This window comes from Sinocyclocheilus anshuiensis, unplaced genomic scaffold, assembly GCF_001515605.1.
Source record: "Sinocyclocheilus anshuiensis isolate Anshui unplaced genomic scaffold, SAMN03320099.WGS_v1.1 scaffold143, whole genome shotgun sequence".
NCBI lineage: Eukaryota > Metazoa > Chordata > Actinopteri > Cypriniformes > Cyprinidae > Sinocyclocheilus > Sinocyclocheilus anshuiensis.
In genome coordinates, this window is record NW_015548197.1 from 614017 (window position 1) to 623819 (window position 9803).

Below are 9803 nucleotides of genomic sequence, written 5' to 3' on the forward strand. Positions count from 1 at the left end.
CAAATATAATAATTATGTTTATCAGAATGGTTAAACAAACTTTATGGAAAATATTCAGAAATTAATTTATTTTATTAAAAATAATAAACGGCATATAATGTAAAATAACATTTACTGTATTGTACAAACAGGCATAACACATACAAAGCTCTACTATGGTACTCATTGCTTTCTGCCAGAATGCCACGTAATTTCTACAGTAAAACTGAATTATTTGATATTAGCCACAGATGTCAACCAAAAAAAAAAAAAAAAAATTATATGATTATTATTCTTTTTTTATTTTATTTTAGAGAAGTAACAATAACTATAATAAATGTTATTTTGGCAGAAAACATCATTTACATGGTAATTTGTATTTTTTGTAAGGAACAAACTCATCTCAAACTATAACTATCTGCATTTTTCAGCCTTTTCCAAAAGTTCTTCCAGTCAAACGTGTAGATCAGAAGAATCCTATAAACATTCGTCGTCTTAAACCTAGCGTTCTGATGTATGAAACCCTGTTATGTGGCATCCTCTTGCTGCAGTAATGTGAGGACGTTGTGTGTGAACTGGTTTCTGGGCTTGTCTGATCCAGTCAGCGTCACAGGCAGCAGATGAGGATGAGGCGGCTCGTACGCGACGGGACAGCACAGCTCATTCAGACTGAACCAGCACAGATCACAGTCCAGATCCATCAGCGAGCGGAACACACTGCAGAGAACAAAACATGATAATACAGACAACTATTAGTGTCATTCATACTATTACAGCAGGATATGGGACTGTCTACTTACAGCAGCACATAAAGTCAACTAGAGCACGGTCAGTTTGCAATATAATTATGGTCATTTGCATTCTAATGATTGACAGATATCTAGAGAGCAGGATAACAAAACTTTGATTTGACGGTCAATTCCGACATCTAAAGAGGGGGTTTGTTGTGGCTGATGAATTATGTATATGTATATGTGTGTGTAAAATATTAAAAATATATATATTTAATATAAAACATTATATACACAAAATAATATTTCTGTCAGGCTGCCTAATCAGTTTGCCTATTCTGAAATGACCAGTACTGAAAATATATTTTTCATTTGGATAATATTTTTTATATATATACACAACACAATTTATTTTATTTTTATTAATTTTTATTATTAATTACATACATTTCATTATTAATTATATATTATATTATATAATATTTTATTAATAATTATATCTTTTATAAATTTGTATTCTATAAATGTTAATATTAATATACAATATTGCAATATTATTAATTGCATATATTATAAATTACATCATATGTAAATAAAAAATGATTTAATATTTTTTGTCAATGCTTGTCAATCATATATGAATAGGCAAATTGATTAAACAGCCTGGCATACATTGGTCAGATCTCTTTCTCTCTCTTTCTATTGGTCTAATCTCAATATGGCCAAATATGAATGAATCTACAATAACAATAATAAAGTTTTGATATTGGTCTGTGCAAGTTACTGAAACTATAAACAAATAATGCAAAATGAATCACTTTTATAAAAGAATAATAATGCTGGGGAATTTTTTTAATACACTTTGATAAAGGAAAAATTCAATTTAATTAAGAAATATTCCATTTCAGTTTCGGGATGGGTGGGGCTTTACCTGAGACACGCCTCCTGGAGTTTGATTGGCTGTCGGCAGCTAAGGTACTGAAGACAGCTGTCAATCACCCGATCCAGATCCGCCTCCACTGCAAACACACATTCAGAATAAAGACTCGTCCTCAAACACAACTAGCATATGAAAACTGAAGGAAAATCAGCTGTAAATATTAAAACAGACACTGAATAGTGAAAAAGCAGATACATTTTTTTTTTTGAGACCCTGTACACTATTACAGATTTGTCATAATTCTCTATCCCCACAAACCTGAATGTATTTCTCCAGTGAATTCACTGCTGTTGACTTAAAATTCACAGCGTCCTCAAACACAACTAGCAGAAACTGAAGGAAAATCAGCTGTAAATATTAAAACAGACACTGAATAGTGAAAAAGCAAATACATTTTTTTTGAGACCCTGTACACTATTACAGATTTGTCCTAATTCTCTATCCCCACAAACCTGAATGTATTTCTCCAGTGAATTCACTGCTGTTGACTTAAAATTCACAGCAGAAATGCAAACAGTGAACGCCTGCGTCATGATGGCCACAGGTGTTCTAATATATTCTAATAGTCTCCACGGCAGCATTATCCTAATTAATTAATTAAGCAGCCTGATGTAGAGCCTCATTACTCTAGAAAAATGGAGGTGAATGAAGAGGGACGGCGAGGCCAGACACAGAGAGAAATGAAGGATGGATGGAGAATAATAAAGAGGGGAAATGATGTGAGAGAGAGAGAGAGAGAGAGAGAGAGCGAGCACTAGAGCCAGCTGGGAAATAAACAGCATGACCTCTCATGTCTGTCTCTCATAACCATGGAAACTCTATCAGTATTCAGTATTTCCCTCCTCTCACAAACGGTTTTCTCTGGATGAATCTTCTCCACATGGCGGCTCAATCAAACGACAAATCACACAAACCACTGGCTTCAAATTTCTCATGGTTTGGTTTGTGACACACGGTTGCCAGATGTCGCTAGACTTGAGGCTAATATTGAAAATGAAATATTATCAGCCAATAGTCAATATTATTTGCATGCACTGAGCCTGAATGCATGAGATGAATGCAGCATGTGAGGTTTTTCCGCTTCACCCCTTTTGCAAACCATCTGGATTCCGTCAGAAAACCCACAGAGGGTGAGAAAAACGAAAACAACTGATACGAAAGAGTAAAAAACCCCTCGGAGCTGCTCCAGAGGAATGAACAGAGCAGCACAGGATGGTGTGTGTCTGAGCAAAGCTCCGGGGTTTACAGCTGAAGCTGTGATGTGACATCAACAGGAACACGTCTTCATCGCTTACGGTGAGACTGACTTTGACGTTTGCTGCAGCTGTGATGCGAGACTGATGCGAGTCTGCCATCTAGAGGTGATTGTGCTCACAAATGTTGTTAGACAACACAGAATGTGTATTTTGCGTTCCCCAAAGTAACCGTGCATTCGCTTACAAACATTTAGTTTTCTCTCAAAAACACTGAAAGATAGTTTTTCCTTCTATCTCATATCATTTCCATCACCAGTTTTGCATTCGCTCACAAACATTATACGCAACGTTTCTCAAGAAGGCACAAAGTTTTTGTAACCGAATGCAAAAGCATTGAAATAATTTTTTTAAATACCATTCAGGGTTATTATAGGTAGCTAAAAATAAAACCATAAAAATTCTTTACTTAAAATAAACGCTTAGAGAAATAAAATATAACATTTTAACATTTTATTTCTGCTGGTAGTCAAGACATCGTTTCTCATCGTTTTCATGTAGTACTAAAATAACTACAATTAAATAAACTAAAAGTAATAAATAAAATATATATCGATATTTTTAAAAACAAAAACTGTTATAAAATTTACAAAAAATGCTAAACAAAATGACTAAAACTAATATTACAGTGAAAACAATATATATATATATATATGTATATATTTCAAAATATTAACAAAAACTTTAATAAGGACTAAAAAATTAAAATAATGTCCCCTAAGGTTATGCAGGCAATGAAAAATGCTTTTAAAGTAAAATATCAAGCCCACTTTTACAAGCAAAAATGGTTCAAATCCTAAAATAAGGTCCTACATTAATGTCTTACATTATTTTTAGCTGAATATTGTGTTTCCCTCAGCACATTATGTAAAGTAGATGCATTTTATGTTTTTAGGCAGATTATACTACAAGAATATCAGGATTTAGTGTTGCATTTTAAGCTATAATAACGTATAGTGTCATGTGTTATAATGCTGACTCTGCACATTCATTAAAATAATCATTATAATTTTAATTCGACAATATATTTTAATGTGTGAGGGACAATGGAACAATTAGCTGAACCTTAGCTTTTAAGTTAATGTTATGTTTTTGTTTAGCACATTTTCATTTTTTTACACAATATATTAAACAATAAATTGGCTTAAAAAAATATAAAACCACTTATTGACTTTCATTGATTTTTCATTAATAACTGATTATTAAATACTATTTGATTTGACTGACTTGATGTCGAGACTTACTCAGGTCCAGTGTCACACACAGAGGTCCGAGACCCTGCAGCACAGCGAGCTGGAGTTTGTAAGCCAGTGTGTGTGTGTAGACGGGTCCGGAGCGAGCGCTGACCTCCGCCTGCTTCATCAGAGACGAGGTGAGACGGGGCAGAACCTCCTTAGACACGCGTGTCCTCAGGAAATCACCACACGACTCGCCCAGAACACACAACACCTGGACAGTGAGATCCATAAAGAAAAACAGAGCAACTTGATGATCTACTGGATCTAGAATTGTATTCCAACTAATATACACTATACACCATTCTAAAGTTTGGGGTCGGTAAGATTTTTAAAATATTTTTAAAGAGTCTGTTTTGCTTACCAAGGCTGCATTTATCTGACCAAAAATACAATAAAAACGGTAATATTGTAAAATATATTACAATTTTAAATAACTGATTTCTATTTGAATATATTTTAAAATGTAATTTATTCCTGTGATCAAATCTGTATTTTCAGCATCATTACTCCAGTCTTCAGTGTCACGTGATCTTCAGAAATCATTCTAATATGCTGATTTGCTGCTCGAGAAACATTTCTGATTATTATCAGTGTTGAAAACAGTTGTGCTGCCCAATATTTTTGTGGAAACGGTGATACATTTTATTTTTCAGGATTCGCTGATTAATAGAAAGTTCAAAACAGCATTTATTTGAAATAGAAATGATTGATCACAGTTAACGCAATAATAGCAAACTACTTTCAGACTGATTCACTAATGAATCCTTCAGAAGAATTTGTGCTTTGACCAATTCATTGGTAAAAATCGACTCAAAAGAACAATTCATTCATAATTTGGGCATCACTATAGTTAGCAAGCTTCGCTTCACTGAAAAAACAGTGTCAAGCCAATTTAATGTTAATTAAATGATTGTTTTAAATTACTAGATAAATGATACATAAATGATTTCCTAATGCAAATCATTAAACTACAATATTGCGTTAATACTATAGAAATGCCCATGACATTGAATGCTTTATTAATTTTCATGGCCTTTTAAAACAATTTTTTTAAATTGTGGATGGTCGTAGTTGCTAGGTGTGTTTTTGCATGCTGCTATCTGGTTGCTAGGGTGTTCCGAGTGGTTACTAGGACACTGTCTCACCTTGAATGCTCGCGGTACAGCAAGAGGGTCATCGTTGGTGAGACGGTGGAGGAGAGCAGGCCAGCACCGGTGCACCATGGGAAGCAGCTCGTCCTCTCGCTCACATAAAACACACACACACAACTCCAAGATGTCCAACACCTAAAAATGCACATGCATGTTTGACTTTAGATGTGCTCTTCTCAAAGGAAACAGGCCTGCAGCGATGTCAAAGCTATAATACATCAACAGAAGAGATTTTACAACCTTGAGTCGGATTCTCAGGTTGGAGTCAGAGAGCAGGTGGATGCATCTCTCCATCATGTCTTTTGCAATCTGGATATGAAGAGGAAGCTCCTTTTTCTCTGCAGGACCATCCATGTCTTCATCAGAAGCAGAAGTTGGTGGAGGAACATCTGTGGATAGTAGAATTTAAAAACCAAACTGGTCATTTTACATGCCATTCCTGTGCATTCGACTGCATGCTCATGATCATCAGCTGAATGTGTCTTGCAAATCAGCTACAAACCTTCAGTGTGACAGTAGGAAAGCCATAATAACGGATCGCTCTGGGAATTTGGCTCTGTGTGGTGTTGGTTTAATGATCAGAAATCTGAGCACTGAGTTGAAAGTCTCAGCATGTGGAGGATTGAAGATGAGCCAAAAACGGAGCTCGTGCCATCATAATTCTGCTCTATTACTTCTACCTTGTGTAAAGCCCTTACTGCAGCTTGTTCCAGGGAAACCCACTACCCCTATTACAGGTCTGCGGCTATGATGAAACCTTCAGCAGAATTAACATAACAATTCCAACACTTTTTACTTTTATGCTGCGGCAACTCACTGGATCGTTACTGTCGTCTGCTGTGCAATAATTAAATTACAAGCAGGAACTGTAATGCTCAAGTATTTGCTGAAGAAAATATGGTAGTCACCCATGCAATGGTTGCTATGATGTTCTGAGTGATTGCTCTGCAGTTGCCAGGTTGTTCTTGGAAAGTGTTTTTCGCTTATTAGCTTACTAGCCCAAAAATAACCCAACTCCCAGGTATTTTGGTCTCTAGATATCAAGGTCATGCAACATTCAGAATTAAAGAATGGGCTCCCATTCATGACAGGAATAGAAATTTACTGAACTAAATTTCAAGGAAAGGCAACACTGATAATGCATCCTGGGAAATGAAGGTCTAAAAAAATGCATTACATTTTATGAAGTACACAAGTAAACTCCAATTTTGTAAACATTACGGATTCAGTTTTAAAGTGGCTGAAGTCCCTTACTAGTTTTATCACCTGCCAGGTAAAAACCATAAGTCTGACTGCTTAGAAAGGCAACAGCATTTAAGTTTAAGTTTAAAATCTAAGGTTAGGCCATTTAGGCCAAACATAAATGAATCAAAATCACAAACCTAGATTGTTAGGATCTTCCTCCTCTACTCCAATGCCTTCTGCAAGCTCCTTATGCTTCTTATAGTCCAGGAGAAACTGCCTCAAGTTCACACACTCTTTATTCTGGGTCTCTTTGCTGGGTGTCTTCTGGTGTCCCAGAGAAGCGGGGAACCATCTCACTGTGGTAAAACATGTTTGGCTTTTTCAAACTCTAAAAACACATTTAGCCACTAATACTTAAGAGTAACATTGTTTGAAATAATAGTTAAGTAAACTAAGGAAAAGTAAGACATACCAAGTGCTTTCATGAGTGAGTGCAGCACACTACAGAACTGTGGCGCTCTCTGGTCATAGCTGAGATCAAGTGCCGTTAATACGTCCTGCACCACATCGGCCACTAGAGGCAGCAGACTGGCATCTGAGTGAGTGAACATGACTGCAAGAACTCGCGGAGCATGAGGGTGAATGCTAGGTCTGGCCAGGTTTAGAGAAACATCATTGAGAAGGTAGTCTGAGTTCTCGATGACCAGCTCCTTGGGTGAACTGTAATCGCAAGCCTTGCAGAGGTCACACATGGCGCTAAAAGCCGCTTGGCTGACAAGAAGCATCTCCGGCCTTCTCCAGCACAGGGTATAGCATTGTCATTAGAAGCAAATGGAAATCGCTGCCTAATGCCAGGGCGAAGCCTCCGATGCCATCCAACTGGATACAGATTTGCCAGATGTTGCTGTTGAGTTGGTGGAGCGTTGGCGTTTTGGATGCTGGAAGCAGCTGCAGACAGTTTCGTTCTGGATTATTGGGACACCAAGGAGTTTGTAGACTCAAGTTTCCCTTCCAAGGCTTCTGAGACTGTAGTGAGATGCCAGTTACTCAAACTGATGTACTCCTCGATGATGGACATGATTGACGATTTCAAGTCTTCTTGACTGGTTTGCTCCTGAACAATCAATCCTAGAACTGTCCGTCTCTACGCCAATGCCTGCAGCACCAACAATGACCTCGTTAAGGACCAAAGCAGCTTGTTTTCTGTAAACCGAAGACTCCTTGTACAGCTCCATGAAGCGGTCTACAAGAAGGTAGAGGTTTCCGTAGCATCTTTCAACATGCGGCAGTGCTGAGAATATTTTGTCATCTGTGAAGTAGAGGAAGTATTTCCTCTGGGATGGGATTTGGTGCATGTCAGGTCCCAGGTTTGTTGAAGACGTTAGAGTCTTCTCCTCAATGATCTTCACATCCGTTACGTCTAGCTCCATCACCTGCATCAATGCTCTGGAGATGCGCTCAAGATGTACTGCTGAAGTTAGTACCACATCCACTTTGGGCCCCAGAATCTTGAGGTACCCAAGGAACACGTTAAGAACAAAGAGCTTGTGTTGGTCGTCAGACGTTCTCATGAGTCTAGGTAAGGATGACGCCAAGCTGTGGAGGTTTTCGGATAGAATGTCAGTAAAGTCCTGCCCACCATTGGTTTGACCTTTTTGTGCCACCTCATCCAGTGCTGCATTGCACCTGTGCTTAACCTCAGGTTCCTCATCGTTGACAGCACCTACCAATGCTTCCAGAAGAGGACCGACACATTCACCCACAGACTGGCTACACTGAGAAAGGAGGAAATGGGATAGATTGACCAACTCAAGCCTGACTCTCCAGTGCGGGTGGGAAGAAGTGCAAGAAATGATCTTCTGTAAGACCATGGCAAGGCGCTGGGATGTGGCTTTGCACCAGGATGGAGTCCTCTTTACAACAAGCTCCTCAACCCTCCCCAGATCACCAGCTGCTACATCATTGTCTGTTTGCTGAAGCTGCTCATCGGCCATTACCAGACCAACTACCTTGTACCAAACCCTCATGGCCTTCACTGTAACCGCATGGCCTTGTCTTATGTCTCCACTGATCACGAGACTCAGCGAGCGGGAAATGCCAGGTAAAAACATGGCCAAGGTACGTCCGAGCAGATACCTCTCATCCTGTCTTGGCTCAATGTGTTCCTCTTCGCAGTTGCACTGCTGAAACAAAGAAAGGAGACATTTCAGGGAAGCCATTTGAACTCCTCTGGCTTTTTCATGCTCTGCGAGTGCCAGAAGAAGCGACACAGCGGCTCCAAGTCTGGGCAACATGCCTGGCTCATAGAGTTTAAAAGCAATGTCACCATAGGCAGCGTGCAAGAGGGCGTCCAGGCATCTGAGCACGGCCAGCTTTAGTTCCTCAGAGGTCGTGGCGGGCTTTCCAGGGTCTTTTGGGGAACAAAGACAAAGGCACAGCTCGGAGAAAAGATCCCGCAGAGAATCCCAACTCTGAACTCAAGTGTTCTTCAATACATACGTCATGACTTCCATCACCGCCTGGACAAGTCCCTCCCGCTTGGAGCCAGGAGTTTTGAGGACAAATCTTAGGGGAAACAGAACATAGCTCTGGAGCTGTTGAAGAGCTCCATCGCTCACACTGCGGAGATGACCGCTAAGAGCTTCTACGTTAGCAGCCGTAGGTTCTTTGGTCAGGAGGACACAGGATGGGCGGAGATATGCAAATGCAATCTTTGGGTCTTCGATCTGATGTTCAGCCATTATCCATGTATGGAGCTATGAGATCTGTGAAGGAAGATTGTTTCATTATTGTTCAGTGGGGATTTAACAATTTAACTTTCTGAAATATGATTTTCAGTAGGGCTGCACGATAAATCGCATGCGATATTTAATGCGCATCTTGTCAGTAAAGCCAGCAGTAAATCTCCATCACGTGTGTGTTTTCACATGGAGCAGCATTTACTACACAGAGCCGTTGTTCACTGACAAGCTGCGCAAAACCAACAGAACTGGCTTTACTTACAAGATGCGCATTAAATATCGCATGCGATTTATCGTGCAGCCCTAATTTTCAGGAAAAAAAAAGAAAAAAAAAACTAACAATATTAACTGATTTTACAAAACTTTTGGCAATTAATCAAAGCATTAAGCAGCATCAGTTAGTATTAAATATCTGATTTAAATTACATTTTGATTATATAGTCTAGCAAATGCATTTCACAATAGATACAGATCCTTTTCTAACTCCTTAAATAATATTGCTGATGATTGTTTTCACTAGCATACATATGCTATCTTAAAACAAATAAACATACAAACAGACAAAACACATTGACAAGAGTCTGA

The 9803-nt window shown here is 38.6% G+C and overlaps 1 pseudogene; it reads right to left on the reverse strand.

The window, feature by feature from the left end:
* Window positions 1-357: 357 nt before the first annotated feature.
* Window positions 358-9803, reverse strand: part of LOC107653196 (TELO2-interacting protein 1 homolog) — a 10456-nt pseudogene continuing 1010 nt past the window's right edge.